The sequence below is a fragment of the Pseudorca crassidens genome, chromosome 4 (genome assembly GCF_039906515.1).
Source record: "Pseudorca crassidens isolate mPseCra1 chromosome 4, mPseCra1.hap1, whole genome shotgun sequence".
Lineage (NCBI taxonomy): Eukaryota > Metazoa > Chordata > Mammalia > Artiodactyla > Delphinidae > Pseudorca > Pseudorca crassidens.
The window spans coordinates 65319309-65339881 of NC_090299.1; the positions used below are offsets into that span (position 1 = coordinate 65319309).

Here is a 20573-nt window from a genome sequence, read left to right on the forward strand (position 1 = left end):
GGGCTCCCCCGGGACGCGTGCGCCCGGCTCGCCGCGCGTCTCCCACGTGCGGCCCGACCCGCTTGCCCCTCCGCAGCCGGCGCGGCGCGGGGACGTGCGGGGCGGCTGCCCGAGTCCCTCTCCCAGTCGCGTCGTGGGCAGGGAGGGAGATACCCAGTGCTCACTCTCGGTTATTTTTAGTTGGTGGCTGACACCCCCGCCCCGGAGGGGGTGGGTGGAGCGGGCAGAGGAGGTGGGGAGGGAGGGAGCTCCTGGCGCCTCCGCGCTCGCTCCCGCGGGGACTCACGGCGCGGCCGAGCCGGGCGGCGCTGGGAACAGCTGCGGCGGCGTCCTCGGCTGCAGCGCGGCTCTCCTCCGGGACCTGCGCCGCGCGGGGGAGGGGCGGGCAGGGGAGGAGAGCGGGCGGGCGGGCGGGAAGGGGCGGGGAGCGCGCTCCTGCGGCGGCGGCGGCGGCGGCGGCGGCGGCGGCGGCCGTCCTCATCCCGGCGGCCCAGCGCTTGAGTAGACGCGGGGCTTCGCAAATGGCTTGTGCCGCTCTCGGTCTGGAAGCTCTTCAGCCCCTGCAGCCTGAGCCGCCCCCCGAGCCCGCGTTCTCCGAGGCGCAGAAGTGGATCGAGGTAGGTGCCCGCGGCTGGCGGGGGGCTTTGCAGGGGCAGCCCGGAGCCACCGACCCGCACACACACTGACGACAGGTCCAGCCTCGCCTCCCCCCACTTTCTTTTGCCAGCTGCTCCGGGGCACCCGTCAGGGCCTCGAGCGAGCTGCGACCCCCTGACGCTTTGGCACTGGCGTCTCGGGTGAGGGTGGGCGCGAAGGGGGGACACTGCGGTCTAGCTGTGCGTGTGGGGGGCAGGAAGCGGTCCCCTGAGCCTCCATCCTTCCTGTCCGTCAGCCGCGCAAATCTCAGCTCCTGCCGCTTCCAGGCGCTGCCAAAGGAAGCGCAGTGCGAGCAGAAGCGCCGCAAAGCCTCGTTATGCGCGAGCCCCTGGAGTCCTTGCCGACGCAGCATGTCGGGGGTCCTGTCCCCAGTCCTACCTCCAGCCGTTGGCTCCCCCTCCCCGCCCTTCCCGGGCGGAGTTGTGCGTGTCTCCACGGAAGCGCATACCCACCGGAGCCTCTGGCTGTATTCCTGGCACCGGGTCAGGTGTGAGGCTGGCACAGCGCAGAGGGCCGGGGAGCCTGCAAGACCCACCTGAGAATGCGCCATCCGCAGAGACGTTGCCCAGCCATTGGCAGCTCCCACTCCATCGCAGAGGCGGTGGGACGGGCTCCCAGGTGCTGGGTACCCGGCCGCGTTGGCATATTTCACTTCTTAAATGACTCGGTGGCAGGCCAGGCAAATCACTGGAGCTCTCGACTCAGTCCAGGAAGCGCTCGCTGGGCGATCCTGATTCTCGATGTTTATCTGTAGATGCAGCTTGGTGGCCCTGCGCTCCCGAAATGAAGTGTCTGCGGGGGTCAGGACGCTAGGAGGGTGCGAGCGGGGAAAGGTGACCCATTATGATCCGTGCAGTGAGCCTCTGTTTTGCGGCTGGCGGCCTTTCTTGAGGCTTAGTGGAAGGCGAATTTGACCCTCTTTTCCTCAGGGACAGGCAGCTCTCCCTCCCTGGTAGTTCAAAGGAAGAAATGTACCGCTAAGTCATGATCCAGCAATGGTGAAGCCTCTTAGTACTCAGCCTGTCACTTAGTGACACCCTTGTTGCTGTTGGGGTAACAGAGCTACGATGGTACAGATTTAAATCTGCTGAGATGCCTGGAGAAACCACCCTCACTTAATGCTGCTCTAATTGCTCCAGCCACAGGCCTGCACCTTACAGGGTTAACCTGCTTCATACAAGCAAGAGTGTCAGGCAAAGTTTAGAAAGATCTATTTAAAAATAGGATTAAAGAAACAGAAGAATAAACTCGAGGCTCTATTGCTAAAAGCCCCAGTCGAGTCTCTCATAATTTGATGGCTAATGAGCAGATGAGAAAAAGACCTTGGCTTTTTATTTGTGAGATGTGGCTGGCACGGCTTGGGCTGTGACAGGTGCTTTCTCTGTGCTGCATACTTGGGCTCACAGGACATACAGGAAACATTTGTCGTCACTGGCTTGGTTGAGAGTTGGAGAGCTGTGTTCTTCATGTTCTTGAACTTTAAAATTCTCAGGAGAGATTTTGGATGTGGATGGTGATGAGGGGAGGGTGTAAGAGCAGAGCACTCTACGGTTCTTGAAGGCAAGTGGTGTATTCCCCATTTCCTTAATTGTGAGTAACACGGGCATACATACTATACTTAAAAAAATGTATTGTGGGATCATTTGCACATAGGAAAGTGCACACATCTCAAGTGCACACCTCCATGAATTTTCACCTAGTTATATAGTACTCTAGCCCCCACTTAGATTACGATCTAAAACATCTTCTTCAGCCCAGGTCACAGTCTGTTTTTAAGTGGTGGTATATCTCAAGCTAAATATTATGCAGTGCAGAATATCAGCTTTTGTCCCGGTTCCACAGGTTTAAAAACAAGAAGGGCTTCCTTAAGAAAGCAGAGCCCCATTGGGCCCTATAGACAGTTGGGCATTGTTCTGGGTGCTTTACCAGATCTACCAATTCGAGAATGTGAAAGCCGTAGCGGGCAGTGCGTGGCTTTAGGACGAAGCAGTCGTGGCGCTGTGCGTGTGCATTATTGAAGCGGCCTATCTCCTTTCAATCGCGGAGTTGGGTTTCACGGAAAGGAGAGCTTCCCCTCCCAGGCTGTATAAAAAGGTGTTTGCTCCGGGGAGAGATAGAGACCGTCCCTCTTCCTTCCCGGAGATTCCTCTTGAAATGTAAATGCCGCGTCTGCAAACCGGGGGAACCCAGGAGCAGTAACAGATGGTTCTGCGCGCAGTTGCCCAGTGAACAAAGATTCCTCGGCTAATATAGCAATAATGTAGTACTTAGTGTGAGCCGAGTTCCCAGGGGGACTGTTATCTCGAGACAATTGCATCTCCTTTAGGGGCCCCGTTGTCTTCCGCAACATCCTCATTGGTAGGGCTTTGTTTTTCACTTTTGTTCAGTTGGTGATTAAATTTCCCACAGCCTTTTTTTTTTTCTTCCTTTTTCTTTTGAGTAGTCAGGAATTTCACCCTTTCAGAAAAATGTTCCCTTGGGTGCAGCAGGTTAATAAACAAACTTTGCAGTTTTTCTCTCCTCTTCAGTCCCTGGTCTTCGTTGAGTCATGGATTGGTGAGAAAACTGTTCATTCTTAATAAAGGCTCAGGGAACAAGCTCCAGGAGATAACTTGTTAGTGAGGAATTTCTCTCAGCCTGCAGTCTTGGCTGTTTGAGGGCTGTGTTACTGGGCAGGAAACGGTGGCCTGGGAACCATGCCCCCATCTCACCCCACCCCCAGCTGCTGCCTTGGCTGGCAAAGGTGAAAGCCCTGACGGAGGTCACAGGCCAGGTGGGAACAGTTCCATAACACTTCCAGCGACTTTTTATAGCCGTCGGAGCAGGCTACGTGTCTTAATGTGGCTTTGGGGAGACTCCTGAAGGAAACGCAAACTTCACGTATTAACTCTGGCTACCAGCAGGCAGGGGCCTAATTTCCTTCCACATTCCTTTTCTAGAAGGCCTTCCAAAGCAGAGGGGCAGTGAGTGCAGCACAGCGGTTAGAGGTCAGGCTTTGGGGCTGGGCAGCCTGGGTTGGAATCCCAGGTGTATTGCCTTCTAGCTGTGTGACATTGGACAGGCTGTGTTTCCTCTCCTTTTGGTTCTAAATAGTTTCTTTGAAAGCTAGCGCTAGTCGTTAACAACAACAAAAATAACAGAGATATTGTTCAAAGCATCTGTAAAACAGGGGTACTAATAGTAGCTTACCTACCTCCAAGGGGTGCTGTGAGAATGAAATAAGTTAATACATTTAAGATGCTTAGAATAGTACGCAGCATTTAGGAAGTGCCGCTTAAGTAGTGATCGTTATTATTATTGCCATTATATTACTACTGCTATTAATATCACTACTACCATTACTACTATACTACTGCTACTATTACCACTGCTATCTTTATTAATACTGTTATTGCTATTATTGTTGTTGTTTCTATTGTTGTTAATAACAACTGCAGCTGATTTTGGAAGAAAATCTTCAGAACCCTGAGTTTTTTAGTGTAAAAAATATAATTCAGTTGTCTACTGACCTAATTCTATTGTCTTACCTTATTAGCTCCAGATACCTGGACTAGAAGTTAAGTAGGTGTTGTGTGTTATTCTGACTTGAGTTAAAAGAGATTTAGGCATCAGAGGAAAACCAGTAATACCAACTGATAAGATGATCCTGATGGTCCAATAAGGTTTAGAAAATTATTCCTCAATACTGTGTTGACAATTTAAGTTTAACGCATAGTCTTTGTTAACCAAACTCCAAGCAGAATGCTCAATTCCTCTCTTCTTGCACACAATCCAACATTAAATCGTTAAACAAATGGTGGTTGTCTGAATATTCAACTCCAGTGTAGCAGTGTTTTGTTCATTGACGTTGTGTCAACTCTCTGTAGAAGAAGAATAAGTCCCCCATTTATTTTCCTTCCTCCTTCCTCTCTTCTTTTTCATCTTTCCCTCCCCCCCCGCCCCCCTGTGATGGTAGTTATTGAGTTACAAGACTATGTTAGCAGGTAGATGATTCTAATTTTCTTGGTCTCCCCCATCCCCTTTGCTTCTCCACCCACAAGAGTGTTTATCTGTTCTAATCTGTAGTTCTCCTCTGCAATGCCAAACACTTTCTGGAGAAACAGATGTTGCTTCAACTCAGTTTCAGTTGTGATTTGGAGCAAGTTGCCAGGCCTTTAGGGAGGGGTTGGAAATTTCAACCCAACTCAGCCTTACTTCTCAACTTGAGACGTTTCTGGACTCCTTTAACTTTAATCATAGCATGCCTGTGGGGCTTGGTGCTGCATATAATCTCATTTGTGACCTAATCCGTATTTCACATGAGTGGGAACTAGTACTGGGAGGGATCAGTTCATCATTTTGGGTCATCTACCCCACTCCCCGCTCACATAGAATTGTTTTCTTATTCAACTGGGACCTGCTTTTGAAGATTAAAAGCACCGAGGGTACCTTAGCTCTCCAAGACTGAAAGCTGTTGTATTGTTTGGCAGTTGGGAGAATTTATCTGTAGCCTTTGAGAGAATGTAGCTTTTGGTGGCCAGGAACATATGACATTTGCGATGTAATGATGAATGAACATATGCCATGAGTTATATAGTCATTCTAATTCTCCTTCTCTGTCAGGACTTGATGACTCTTACATCATTTTACTACAACAAAGATTTAACTTTGCATATGGTTCTCTACTCTGCATGGAGAGCTAGGGAAGAGGAAGAAAAACTTTTCTGGCTAGCTCCAGAAAGGAGTGGTGGTCTGAATAGATATGGAAATGAGAGCAGGCAGCATCATTCTCACAGTGACATTTAAATAGTCTGGCTTGTTTGTATACAAGGGCTGCTATGACACAATGCTGTCACGTGGTAGGAGAACAGTGAGGTCCCACAGATTTGGGGAAAGGGGAAGTGGAGTGGGAGGTGGGGCTGGCTCTTCTGGTCCCAGCATCTCCCTGGAAACCAAGTTTGCATCAGGCAAGCTCCAAATGAGCAGACTGAGCTCTGGCCACCAAGAGGGCGGTAGAGTGGGGTGTGTGTTCCCCAGCAACTGGATCTCTGGGTCCCCGGCTCTCTATTGATGGATGACAATGGAGCCATGATGTGAACATCTGGCCGGTGATTCTGTGAGTGGAAGTTGGTGCTAGGTGGGACCAGGCAGCTCCTGGCAATTGGCCTGGAAACTTCTCTTTCTGCTTAGGACTATCCTGAAACTTAAAAGTGTCATAGCTAGGGGTAACATGATAATGATAAGGATGGTGATGAAACCAGGACTCATGGTGATAATAGCTGATATTTATTGAGTACTTACTATGTGTCAGGCACAGGGTGAAAAACTCATTAATCCCTTAGAAGTAAGTACTGTTATTGTCCCCATTTACAGGTGAGAAAATATCTTCCCCAAAGTCACAAGTAAGTGGCAAAACTAGGACTTTAATCGAAAGCATCCTTTCTTAACTTCTACAAATATATGTACCCAGATATCCAAAATTTACAGCTGAAGACATTGTGGCTTCCAGGAATTAGGACACTTGCTCAGGGTCACCTAGTCAGGAAGTACTGGTTAGAGTCAGGATTCGAAACCCAGGCTGTCTAACTTGGAAGCCCTTGTTATCTTTTTTTTTTAATTATTATTTTTTTGAAATATAGTTGATTTACAATGTTGTATTTGTTTCAGGTGTACAGTAAAGTGATTCAGTTATACATATATATAAAAACATATATATATATATATATTTTTACATCCTCTTCCATTATAGGTTTTTACAAGATATTGAGTGTAGTTCCCTGTGCTATACAGTAGGTCCTTGTTGGTTATCTATTTTAAACATAGTAGTGTGTACATTTTCATCCCAAACTCCTAATTTATCCCTCTTCCCCCCCCTCCCTTTTGGTAACCATAAGTTTGTTTTCTGTCTGTGAGTCTATTTCTGTTTTGTAAATAAGCTCATTTGTATCCTTTTATTAGATTCCACATATAAGCCATATCATATGATATTTGTCTTTTTCTGACTTACTTCACTTAGTATATAATCTCTAGGTCCATCCATGTTACTGCAAATGGCATTATTTCCTTCTTTTTTAATGGCTGAGTAATATTCCATTGTATATATGCACCACATCTTCTTTATCCATTCATCTGTCAATGGATGTTTAGTTTGCTTCCACGTCTTGGCTATTGTAAATAGTGCTGCTACGAACATTGGGGTGTATGTGTCTTTTCGAATTATGTTTTTCTCCAGATATATATCCAGGAGTGGGATTGCAGGATCATATCCCTTATAGTGCTTCCTACATTTAGGACCATGTGTGAAAATTTCTGTAAGGACTGAGCTTTCTGTCCCTCTGACTGTGCAGAGGTTCTCCCCACCCCTGCCTTTTTTCTGAGTCATGATGTGGATTTCAGAAGCTATGGCTCCCTAGTTTGTTTTTCTTCACAGTTTGTACCTTTCTGCTGCCAGGACTGAGGGGCTGTCCTCACTGGGACAGACCTTACATCGGGTGGGGGAGGGGCGGGACACCAGGTAGGTGGTGCTCCCAAGGCCCTCAGGCTCTGCGCCTTTGCTGGCTGCCTTCACACCTCACTTTGCTAAGGCGGAACTGGGCAATGGCATTGTCTGTAGTTCAGAGTTGCTAGCTTCCGGTTTCTGTCTCCTGTTGTTACAGCTCCCAGGCACTCCACTGAAGTTTTTTTAGGGCAAATGGCCAATAAGTAAGTAGTTTAAAAAATTTTTAAAAAGCTTGCTGATTCCTTAACATACGATTACTTAAGAGGACAGATATTCTAGAATATTTTATGTTTGTGATATTAGGGACTGCGGCTCTCTTGTTACAGTTTTACTTCCAATGGCTGTTCCATATGGGGATGCATAAATGCATAATAGTCCATGTGTGCTTTAGCATTTTCTGTTGGAGAAGTTGAGTAGTTGAGGTAAAGTTCCATACTTTACCTTCCCCAGAGAGTTTGAGTAAAGACCTACTACCTGTGTGATCTGTCTTGTGCTCCAAAACACAAAAGGCTAGGGGTGCAAAGGGCTGTCTCTTCCCCATGCTGATGCGTTTAAGTGCTGTCGGCACATCTGTCTGAGGCCTTTGCCGCAGCTCCTTCTCTCTTACCTGAGAGTTCTCCTGTTTGGACAGGAGCTCACCTGGGAACAGTTTTGTTGTTGAGTTCAGCCGAGAGGCAGGTCCTTCCAAGAGAGGAGATTGGCGGCCTCTCCTGCAGGTATCCCGGTCCCATCCTGAAGAACTGAAGGGTCTAAACAAAGTAGCTCTGTGACTTCTGGGAATCTTGGCTGTAGTCAGCATCCCTGTCACCTACATTCCAGTCTAACCCTAGTCATTTCGGCCTTTATTTTCACGGTTAAGGACTGAATCGCTTAACACTGGTTGATTTTTTTTTTCTACTTTAATAGCGATAGTGAAACTTTTTTTTTAACATTAGTGGATTTTTGACTAAACTACTTTCATTGGAGCTAGAGTTTTTAAGTTTTTTGAAGCCCAGTTCACTCTTCTGTGATTTAGAAAACTGTGCAATACAATTGTATAATATTTCCCCTCATTTGTTCCCAAGGATGTGTGTGTGTGTACTTTTGAAGCAAAGGAAAGGTATCGGATAGGATCTTTTTGTGTGTGTGGTGGGAGGGTAGAGTGGGAAAAAGGAGGACTTCAGTGCAGTCAAGTGAGGAAAGGAAAGGATAACAGAAATTTATTTTTAAGTGATTGAGAAATATAAAAAGAGCCTAAATTAGAGGGTTACTAGAAGATACAGGAAAAAAAAAAAGTCCTTGGAAAAAAATAGTCCTTATAAAAAGAATGATGGAATATTGGAAAGACTTCTGCCTGGACATGGGGAGATGTTATATCTCTCTTTGCAAAGAAGAATGATGTCATGGAGTTCAGCTCTGCTGTGGTAAAATTCCATGTTTGCAGTGTTGAAAACAATAATCCCAAAGAGATGTCCTCATGTAGCTAACCCTGATGGGGTGGCCATCGAATCTCAGGGAATTAACTTTGGCATAAGGGGAAAAAAACAAGGTGACGTAGTCATAAAACATGCACCTAAGGAATATCTTGGCTGCCACCTTTCCTCACTAAACTTATACTATCAGCAAAACTGTATCCTTTTATTTATGCTGGGACCTTAAGGATAAAATATTGGTTAGGCTGAGAAAGCTCCATGTTTCCACGGCTCTGCATTCTAACTGTGACAGTTATAGCCATTGTAGGAGGGAGCTCGGCCTCCTGGTCAACCTTAGAAGTTAGGGATGTGCCCCACCCTTCTATTCCTAAATAGCCCATTAGGGGACCATGTAAGAATAGACTTACACTTGTTTTTGTTTTTTATAAAGGTCAAGGGCAGAAGGGCTTTTTAAAATTTTTACATCCCAGTACTGTTATAAAAAAGTCCTCAGCCTTATTTTTTACCAAGTGGGACACTAAGTGAGGAATTGAAGTTATTTATTGTGGAGTAGACGGCTCTCTTTTCCTCTCCTAAGAAATATTTTAAAAAATGATATTCAAACAATTATTTTATTCTAATGGGAAACTGAATGAAGGCTAGGATAGGCTCAGTCAAATGGTTTAAGATACGAAAATAATTATTTGGGATGTTTGGCTGTCACTCACTTATAAGTTCACTTCAGTGTAAACACTAAAAGTAAGCATTAATGGTGAAAATAAGCATTAATGTGTGAAAGTGTTTTAAACAAATTTTAATATTCATTTCCTGAAAAGTGTTAACTAAGCTCCAACCATACACCAGGCATAGTGCTGAGAACCAAGGTCAGGTGGCGAACAAAATAAACATAATCCTGCTCACAGGAGATGCACAGTGTAGTTGTGGTGTGTGTGAGGTAGAGCTTAAACAATAAATTCATGATAACGAATTGGGATAATTGCTATGACAACAAAGAATGGGGGACTTAAGAGAAAAGAACTTTAGGCAGACAAGGACTCATAGTGAAAGTAATATTTAAGCTGAGACCAGTGAAGGGTGCTGAGCAAGGGAATTAGACTGACGCTAATTTATTGAGATCAGAGCTTATGTGTACACAACACATGCTTTTATGCTCTTATAGTTTTCCAGGTGTGCTGAAGGTGTGTATGTAAGGGAGGGGGCGGAGAAGGGAGCTGAGTCAGAAATTCTCAACTATTCTTGCCGGCCACTTAGAGTGGGGTTTGCCATGATGGTCTACATCCCACTTAGGACCAAGGCACAATAAATCAAGAGACCCTCTTCTAGGAGAAATGGCAGAGAGGACTTTGGGATTTACATTTAAGCTTGGACTCTGGGATTAAAATTCTTAACACAGAATAGGGGCTGTAGACGCTGCATTCCACTCTGAAGTGAGAAGGGGCTGCAAGAAACCTGCCTACTTTTCAGTGAGTAAGCAGAGCAATTTTTTGTGAGACTTCGGGTCGTGACCCACAGATGTCCTTTGATTTGGGAACTTGTCTCCCAAATTCCTCTGAAAGAAGGTGCTTTATAAACTAATAAAGTCACATGTCATCTGGGAGCCCCAGAAATTGTAAACTCTGTGACTTAGGTGTCTTTTACCACTAGATCCCCTTCCTCGTGGTCCAACATGGCTGCTAGAGATTCACCATCACGTCACCTTTCCAGGAAGCAAGAGGGAGGAAGGGAAAATGAAGAGTGCATCTTTTCCTTATAAGATGTCTTTTAGAAAAGTCTTCCTGACACTTCTGGTTCCATTTTATTGCCCAGAATTTCAGTAACATAGCCACTCCTGATTGCAGGGAAGGGTGTAACGTTTCCATGTAATAATCTGGGTTCTGTTCCTTAGGAGAAAGGGGAGAATGGTGGTTGAGGTAGGGGCACCCTGGAGTGCCCCTTCTCCACTTCTCCAGGGACAGATCCTTCCAGACAGGGCTTAACTATGACTGCCTCTGAGGCAGACTCGCTGATTCCTTTAAGCCTACTAATCCTTTTCTGTGCACACTGGACATTTAGAATTTACCTCTATTAGAAAATTGTCATATTTCATTGTAATGAATATATGGTTGCTTGGGGTCTACCTACTTTGATAAACCCCACAGCTCTTGTGGCCAAGGTCTGGGTTCTTAGCGATCGTCTCACTCCTCTTCAATTTATTCACTTTGCTCCCCATTAGGGCCTCACAGCCATATTCCCTGCTGCCCGAGAGATTTCCCAGTGAGCTTGTGCCCAGCTATGATTGCCTGATTGGCACTTGGACTCTGCCGTGGCAGAGAAAATAGACTCTGTTGCTGCCCTGACAGGAAGCACATTTTTTTTTTTTTTAAAAGACTGATTAAAAAAAGCAGTTTACCCAATAGTTGCCTGGAGACAGTCAGTGATTGGACACTTGGAAAGTGATTCCGCTCTTGGCTCTTAGGTAGGTGATATCAGTTGAAGGAATTATTTAGGAGGCCACCCTTCCCCTCAGGTTGGACTGGTACAGGGCTCGCTGCACTTGGCATTTCTGTCTGCAGGGCTGGAGAGCAGACATCACCTTTCTTTAAATAAACATGCTCCCCAGCATTCTGCCCCGGGACTCTCACCCCCTCTTTCTCTCCCTACCTCAACCTATCAGTCAGGCTCCTCGGGACTCTCACCCCCTCTTTCTCAGTCAGGCTCCTCTCTCTCCCCTGTTGTAGGATCTAGCTCAAGAAAAAGCACGGAGGAATTTTACTGGAGTGGTCATCTGTATGAGCTCTCATTAGATAGGTATTTTTAAAAGGACAATACCCCGTAAAAACTAATGACCAGCAGCTGGTATTAATAAGTGACTATGGTTATGACCATTCATTGTCATGACCCAGTGGAAACACTGAGAAATGGCATCCTCTCTGCCTTTCCTACAGAAAATTAAAAAAGGAGCTTGTGGAGCTGAATGTTGTTATCAACCAACAGACGTGGTTGCCGCCTGTTTCCTCAGGAACCTTGCAAGATGTCATAAATAGGAGGGGTGGGTGACAAGTGGAGGCCTGATTCATCGTGTTGCAAGAATTGACGGAATGTGATAATGTGGTGATAAGGTAGCTAGTTCGGTGACAAATAAAAATAATAATAGTTAACACACTTCTAGAGCACTTATCATGTGGCATTGCTAGTCTCGGTGCTTGAGTTACTATATAATGTAATGTAATGTAATAACCTAGCACTGTGCCCAGCAGATAAGGTGCTTCTCAGGTAAGCACCATTTTATGCCCATTTTATCAATACATGACAGGAAAACTGGAGTACAGAAGTGTTCATTGATTTGCCTGAAGTCACATAGTTAATAAGTGGCAGAGCTGGGGTTTGAATCCAGGCAGTTTTGTTCCAGAGCTTGAGCTTGGGCTGGTGACTGCTATGCTCTAGAAGGAAAAGCAAAACTTCTAAAAGGATCATGATCCCAACCATCTAAGCAAGCAGGTGACCTGCCCTCCCTCTGGCTTCCTCTTTCCCTTAGCAGCTGTTTAGTGGGCATCTTCTGTGTGCATGGTACTGTTAGTTGCTAGGAAACAGTTCCATCTCTGTGATTCCTGAGCACATTCTGTGGAACTGGAGCCCTCTCATTGCTTTTAAAAAGATACATTTTGGCAGGCGAATGGTTACAACTATGATGAAAAACCATTCCAGGAGCAGAATAAACCATAGCCGATGGGTGGAACTATTTTTACTTCCTTTCTGTTCACCAATCTCTTTCCCTCTGGTTGAGACCTGGCTCCCCATCTGTGTTCAAGTAGTCCTGGAACAGAAATTATTATTAACAGGAGGAAGAAAAGCATGTGTAGTTAGTGTGTGTTCCTGCTGGCTGCTCTACATTTGTCATCCTATTCAGTCCTTGTGTAACACATATCTGTTGCCCACCGAACCAGTTCAAGGGTCTTTACTGTGCCTGTTCCAGTAAGTTTTAGTCATGTTAAGACTGGCAGGCAAGTTGGTCAGGACTGTGATCCGATGTGGCTCCAGGGCCCTTAAATGATGCCCCTCGCAATGGTGCTTCTCTTGGCTCACACTTCTGGTACCTCCTGGTCGCAGCTCCACTCTCTGACCCCTTACCCGGCATGGACCCCTGGTGTTCTGAGCAAATGCAATTGGCTCTGCTATAATTTATGTTTCCGTAGTGTGAATTATCTCATGTGCAATTGAGAAATAGGGTGTGATGCTTTTAAGATGCAAGTTGCGGTGGTTTGTATGGGATTTTTCTTAGCACTTTAGTATTTTGCATCACCAGTTAGCAGTAACTGAAAGCAAAGGAGGCTAGTGGAAGTGAACGGGGGAGGCGATGGCACCTTGTTCTCGCTCTGGGCTCCATCTGGCTTTGCACTGATTAAAAAGTCTGATTTTCCCAGCTATTTGTGTGTTTTATCTTATCTCCGTAATGCAGGAGCTTCAGTCTTTCCTCACATGCTTTCCATACTGCACCCTTGCCCCGCCCCACCTTTTTGGTAAAATTCCCACATTTATTCTATAATAGGAAATAGAAAGCATCTTTTTATTTGTGCTAGTAATTCTCAGTTTCTTATTGTTTTTGTTAGTGTTCTGGTTACAAAGTTGAATGGGATTTGAGCCTTCTGCCCCAACTCTAAATTTTAGTGTTTGATTTTGCAAAATATGAGGTTTTTGGTTGGTTGTCTTACTTTGGGACATTATTGATTCATTTTTAGGAATGTGCGTTGTTGTTTTATAGTAGAAATACTTGGATCTTAATGTCTTGTGCAGACTTACTGACTCTCACTCACAGGCTCACACACACACAGATGTATAAAACAACCGCTGGAAGATTCCTGATGCTGGAATTGAGGATCTTGGGTCCTAAGGAAACATTTTTAGGAACTTCGTATTTCCTATTTGCTGTCAGATGACCTTGGACAACATTCCTCAGAGAAGCTCCTACTGATTTTGGAGAGGTGGTGGAATAGTGCATTTTTTTTCCTGAGGCATTTTTCTTTGAGATTTTATGCCTTGGTGGTACTTAGAGCAGTGTCCTTCTCCCCAAGGGAACCTATGAGAATTATTTGTTGTGGGTGAGAAGCTCTTGGAAATGAGGCGAGTTGGAAATGAGGAAACTGAGACTTGAGGGTAAATGTAGGTAGTGTGTCCGGAGGGTTGTTGGCTTCTAGGCTGTGACTCGTGTGGCCTTCCTGAGCCAGTCTATACATATTGGCAACTTGTCTCAGTTTGGGACATTATTCGTTCATTCATTATATATTTATCGAGCATATCCTGAGAACTCAGGAGTAGATGAGACAAACGTGGTCCCTGCCCTTGTGAAGTTACACTCTTCCAGGAGAGACAGACCCTGAACACAGAATTCTGTGTGTGTGTGATGCACATTCAGAAAGGGAAGAGCCGGCTGTGTGCACATGGAGAGGGTTGGGCCTCATTTGGTCTGTGGGGCCTCAGGCAGCCTCTCTGAGGAAGTGCTGTCTAAGCTGAGACCCAAAGGATGAGCAGGGACTGGCCAGACAAAAGAGAGCAAGAAATTGTGTTCCAGGTGGAGGCTGAGGGGTGTGTGAAGACTCCACAGAAAGCATTGGAGGAGCCCAGTGAGGTGGGTGTGTTGGAAGTCAGGGCGAGGGAGGTGCGGGATGAAGCTGGAAGGCGGGGTGGAGGGAGGGCTGCTCAGCCTGGTGCAAGAGGTGGGAGTCCTCAGGGCTGCCTGGCCCTAGCCTGGGGCCATGGCTGCCTCTCTCTTGGACGACAGGGACCAGATTTTCTCCACACTTCTTCATATTATCATAGTTCATGATAATAATTTATGAGGGCTTGAGACTTCCCTGGTGGCGCAGTGGTTAAGAATCCGCCTGCCAATGCAGGGGACACGGGTTTGAGCCCCGGTCCGGGAAGATCCCACATGCCGCGGAGCAACTCAGCCCGTGCGCCACAACTGCTGAGCCTGCGTTCTAGGGCCCGGATGCTACAGTTACTGAGCCCACACGCTGCAACTACTGAAGCCCACGTACCTAGAGCCCGTGCTCTGCAACAAGAGAAGCCACTGCAATGAGAAGCCCGCGCACAGCAATGAAGAGTAGCCCCGGCTCGCCGCAACTAGAGAAAGCCCGTGCGCAGCAACGAAGACCCAACGCAGCCAAAAATAAATTAAATAAATAAATTAAAAAATAATAATAATTTATGAGGGTGTATCGCCTATGGCCCTATTCTAAATATTTAACTTCTCAACCATCGTGTGAGCTAGGTGCAAACTCTTATTACTCCCATTTTACAGAGAAATAAGTAAATAGTCGAAGGTCACACAGTCATTAGGTGGTGGAGCTGATCTTCAAACCCAGGCGGTCTGGCTGCTTTACCTCTGCTAGTAACCACCATGCTGTGGGATGTGATACAGGCTCATCACCAAGGGCAACCTTGAAGGATATTGGTGACGGGGCGGGGGGCAGTAGTGAAGAGGTGGGGTGGGGTGGAGATGGGGATGATGCCCCAGGATGCTGGAGGCCCGTGTTGGCTTTAGAAATGTTTTCAGTATTTTTAAAGAAACTCCCCAGATGAATCTCTTTACCCAATACACTGCTTGACAGTGCTGCTACCTGGAAAAGAGAGTGATTTTATCCAGATGAGACCCTAGGCGTCTCTCTAACCCTGCATTCTAATGCATATGTCATGGTCTTGGTTCCCAAGTGGCCTGATGGACCCTGGGGTTGCTCTGACATCATAAACCACTGACTTTTAACTTGCATCAAGAGTTGTGAATTGTATAATGTGTTAAAAATGTTTTTTCTTCTTCATTTGGCTTTTATTTGGGTGTGTTTAGTAATTTTTTTCATTCAAACATTCTTTTGTGTGTTTTAGTTAGTATTCTGATGGTTGCAACAGACAGAAATCCAACCTAAAGTGGCTTTAGAAAAAAGGTGGTGTATTGGCCTATTGACAGTCTGGAGGTAGATTCCTACTTCAGATGAGGCTGACTCAATGGTATCAGTAAGGACAAGGATTCTCTCAGCCTTTCAGCTGTGCTGTACATTGCATGGCTTTATGCTCTGGCTTTATGTAATGTATCCACGCCTGCCCTACACCATTCCGGAAAGTCCAGGCTTTTCCATTTGAGGACTTGGCGGGACAAGAGCAATTCCAGTCCTCATATTCTCTTTACACCCTCTGGCCACAGAAAGGAGATGCAGCCCTCTTTCATGATCACCAGGGGAGTGGATCAGTTGGTTAGCTGAAGTCAGTCGGGGCCCACCCTGGTCCATCCCTACCACTGGCTGCTACCCAACAGTGAAGTGGTGAATTTCCTAAAGGAAAACCTAGGGGAAGTAGATGATGATGAGATTACCAATAAACGTTACCAGTATTTTAATTAAAATGTGATAATATATAGGAATGCATATGTGGGTGGCAAGACTATAGAGAAAAATAAGGACATAGTTAAAAAACAGAACAATGGCTATTTCTAGGAGGTGAGTTTGGGATTATAATCTAAGATTGGTTTAAAAAGGCATTAATAGATTGTTTCATTCCTATTTTTAGAAGATTAGAAAAGGGTCAGTTTTAGAGATATCGCTGTGTGTCAGGTGCCCAACCCAGCACTTAAGTGGTTCTACCAGGTGTAAAAGTGTGATTGATTGAATCAGATTGACTTTGAAGTGTTGATTAAAAACTAATATAACTCACACAACTTAATAGCAAAACCACAAACAATCTGATTAAAAAATAGGCGGAGGAACTGAATAGACTTTTTTCCAAAGAGGACATACAGATGGCCAACAAGTACATGAAAAGGTGCTCAACATCACTAATCATCAGGGAAATGCAAATCAAAACCACAATGAGATATCACCTCATGCTTGTTAGAATGGCAGTCCTCAAAAAGACAATAAATAACAAGTGTTGGTGAGGACGTGTAGAAGAGGGAACCCTTATGCACTGTGGGTGAGCATGTAAATTGGTGCAGCAACTATGGAAAACAGTGTGGTGGTTCCTCAAAAAATTAAAAATAGAACTACCATATGATTCAGCAATTCCACTTCTGAATATTTTTCCAAAGAGAACAAAAACACTAATTCAAAAAGATATATGTATCTGTGTGTTCATCACAGCATTATTTACAATAGCCAAGATATGGAAACAACATAAGTGTCTATCAACAGATGAATGGATAAAGAAGACGTCATACGCACGCACGCACACACACACACACACACACACACACACACACACACAGAGTTGAATACTACTTAGCCATAAAAAAGGAGATCTCACCATTTGTGGCAACATGCATGGATCTTGAAGGCATTATACTAAGTGAAATAAGTCAGACAGAGAAAGACAAATATTGTATGATCTCACTTATATGTGGAATCTTTATTAAAAAAGTTGAACTTGCGGAAACAGAGAGTAGAAAAGTGGTTGCCAGGAGGTGAGGGTGGGGGAAATAGGAAGAGGTTAGCAAAAGGGTACAAACTTTCAGGCATAAGATGAATAAAGTCTGAAGATCTAATGTATAACGTGGTGACTGTAGTTGATAATACTGTGTAATTGAAATTTGCTAAGAGAGTAGAACTTAATGTTCTCACCAAAAAAAAAAAAAACCCATATATATGTGTGTATATATATACACATATATATGTATATATAAACAAATATATAAATAAATATGTGAGGTAACGGAATGTGTTAACTAACTAGGTGGGAGGAATCCTTTCACAATATATATACATATCTGTATCAAATCATCACAACGTACATTTTAAATATCTTATAATTTTATTTGTCAATTATATTTCAATAAAACTGAAAAAAATAACATAAAAAGGTCCAAACTGGGTACTTCAATTCTCCTTTTTTCTCAATATATATTGACCTTTTTACTGAATTATATAAAAGGGCAGCTTTTAAAAAATGTTAGAAATGAAAGTATCCAATACCAGAATCCGATATGTTTTCCCCATTAAATTTCATATTCCTCAGGTGAGGATGTATTTCGTGGCGGCTGAAGCCTAGAAATAGCAAAACCACACAGTTGCTGTTTGCTGGAGAATGCTCGGCCCTGTGCCTGTGCGCTCCCCAGGCATGTGGGCCTTCTAAAAGTGGGTTCGGCGGCTGTCACCCACTGATCCTCTGGCTGAGTGACCCAGATTGGCACAGCGCAGCTGGATCCTATGCAGAGCCTGTACGGGAAAGAGGAGGGTAAAAATAAAAACCGGTTGGACAGTTTAGGCGGCGTCAGGGTACTTGAAAGCTCACTGGTAGCTTTGCTAGTCCTTGGTCAGATTTTCACTTTTTTTTTTTAAGGGATAGTAGTGGTTACAGGGACAGTAGTTTTCTTAAATGGTAAAATAATTTCATATAGCACAGCAAAACACAGTCTAAGGTGCTTTTTTCTATATGTAGAAAATATGTTTTTTGAGTTTAGAATATTTTGCCTATGAGTTTCTTATTTATCCCAGTATTCAACATTCAAGTCTGTAATAAAACTTTTTTTCCAAAGGCACCTCTTTAATGGAATTATTCTCTGAAATAAGACCTCTCTCTCTTTGATAATAGAGTGAAATGAGCTTGTCATTATAGGGTTTTTTTAAAAATAGTTTTCTTTGTTATAAAAAGAGAGTAACAGTGTTTAAGTATGGTGTCAATTATCTAATGAGAATAGTTTTTCAATCCTGTCATTTTCTGGATTTTGAAATTTCTGTTTTAAAGTGCGGATTTGCTAATTTTTGAAGCTCTGGTCCTTATTAGTGGAAATTTCGAGATTTTTATTTTTGGCATTTGACCAATATATTTTGTTAAAGTGCAAAAGCAAATTCTGTGTCACGGTTTCCTCAGTTACTGATAGCTTTGAAGCATGTGACGATTTTTTTCCTCCTGAATGCTTTGTGTCTTTGAGTGTAAGCATCTCTCTGTGATCTGTAGATTGAAAATTAAATCCCCAAATGGACTTTGCCTTGCAATAGCAATATAAAAGAATATTAAATATTGATATTTAAAATACATGGAGTTATATGGAGAATGTGAGGATAAATTATTTTTAAAATAAAATTTAAAAAGATCTCAAAATACCCTTTTGGAGACACATCTTTTTAATGCAAGGTTTATATCATTAATGCTAGTTTGGAATAAGTGTTCTAGGAATTTTCTTACATATCATTTATTAAGTTACTCATTATTTTGAAATCTACTAAGAGACTAATAATGCCTATGGATATCTTTTGGCGGTGATAGAAATATTCTAGAATTAGATAGTGGTGATGTTTGCCCATTTATTTATAGTACTTAGTGGAAATACTGAAATATTCTGAATTATACATCTAAAAGAGTGAGTTTTATGTTAAAAAATCTATTAAGAGCTCTTAATGTTGTTATAACTATTCTCAAGATGTGTAAAAAACACATGAAATTAAGGTGTATATTAATCAACTCTTGGTACAGCAGTGCAGCGTGACACACCACCCACCAAAACTCACAGTGGCCGATAGCAATCTTTTTTAGCTCACGGTTCCAGTGGTCTGCTGGAGCAGTTCTGCTTCAAGCTCTGGGTTGACTGCGCTTGGGTCAAGACTGTGGGGTTCAGATCTGCTTCATGTGTGTTTGTTCTCCTTGGACCAGAGGCTACCTGGGAGATGTCTTCATGGCAAATGAATGACAGGTGCACCAGAGCCCAGCCAAATCATGCAGTGGACTTAAATTCTCCACTTGCGTCACATCTACTCACATTCCACTGCCAAAGCAAGTGATGTGGCCAAGTCATTGAGACAGGGAAAGACATTTTGCTCACAGTAGGAGGGGAGGGGAGTGAATATTCTTCAAACAATACTCCAGTCTATCACAAAGTGTTTGTGGTTCCTCGTAGCCACAAAGGGAGAAGAGAACATTTCTCACTGGGTAGGGATCAGTATCTTTGAGGAGATAGATGGGCATTGGGTTGAGTCTTGATAAATGAGCAAGTGTTGTCAGTTGGATGGGGAAGGTAAGGGTGAGGAGAGATGAGAGCAAGTGTTGGAGAAGGGCCTTCTAGATCATGAGAGCAGCTTGAGCAGAGAGATGGAGATTTGCAGGAGCAGAGTATGTTTAGGAAGCAGCAGGGCCAGAGTATAGCATTTGGAAAGGGCTGCTGGGAGAAAAGACTGGGTCCTATCAATGAAGACCTTGTGCACCGTGCCTTAGGGTTTGGTGTTGGAACTAAAAGGGCTGGGCTCTGGAATCAGACAGCCTGAGTTCAAAACTTCACCCTTCCATTTACTAGCTCTGTGACTGTGGGGAACTTACTTAGCATCTCTGTGCCTTAGTTCATCATCTGTAAAATGGTAAGAGTATTCTCAGTGTCTACCTCATGAACTGTTAGGCTCAAAAAGTTAACACACAGAAGGCCCTATAAAAGTACTTGACATATATCAAGTGCTTAATAGGTGTTGACAGCTATTAGTATTTTTATATTTTTAAAAAATTTATTCTATTTATTTTCGTTGCACCAGGTCTGAGTTGCTGCAGGCAGGCTCTTTAGTTTCGGCTGGTGGGCTCCTTAGTTGCAGCTCACGGGCTTCTTGGTTGTGGCTCGTGGGCTCCTTAGTTGTGGCATGCATGTGGGATCTAGTTCCCTGACCAGGGATTGAACCCCTGTCCCCTGCATTGGAAGGCAGGTTCTTAACCACTGCGCCACCAGGGAAGTCCCAGCTACTAGTATTTTTAAATGGAGTTTAGATTTTATCTTTAAGCAATGAGGAATAACCAAAAGTAAGGAAGGGACATAATTATATTATGTTTTGGGAAGATGACCTTGGTGGCAAGGAAGAGAATGATTATGGTGGTCAGTACTGAAGCAGGGAAGCCAGAGGTGATGATGGCAGCAAAGTGGGAATGAATGTGAGAGACATTAAGGATATAACATTGATGAGATTTAGTGACTGAATGGATGGGGGAGGTGAGAGAAACAGAGAAATTGAGAGTGACTCTCAAATTTATGTCTTGATCAACTGGGTGGTTTGATTTCCTGAGACAGGGAACATAAGAAGAGGAGTGATGTG

The 20573-nt window shown here is 44.3% G+C and overlaps 1 protein-coding gene across 1 annotated transcript in view; it reads left to right on the plus strand.

Moving 5' to 3' along the window:
• The first annotated feature begins 556 nt into the window (after positions 1 to 556).
• LIMCH1 (LIM and calponin homology domains 1) overlaps positions 557 to 20573 on the plus strand; it is a 340013-nt gene continuing 319996 nt past the window's right edge. The window contains exon 1 of the mRNA XM_067735824.1: positions 557 to 617. The gene's annotated coding sequence lies outside the window, so the exon portion shown is untranslated. The remainder of the gene's footprint in view (positions 618 to 20573) is intronic.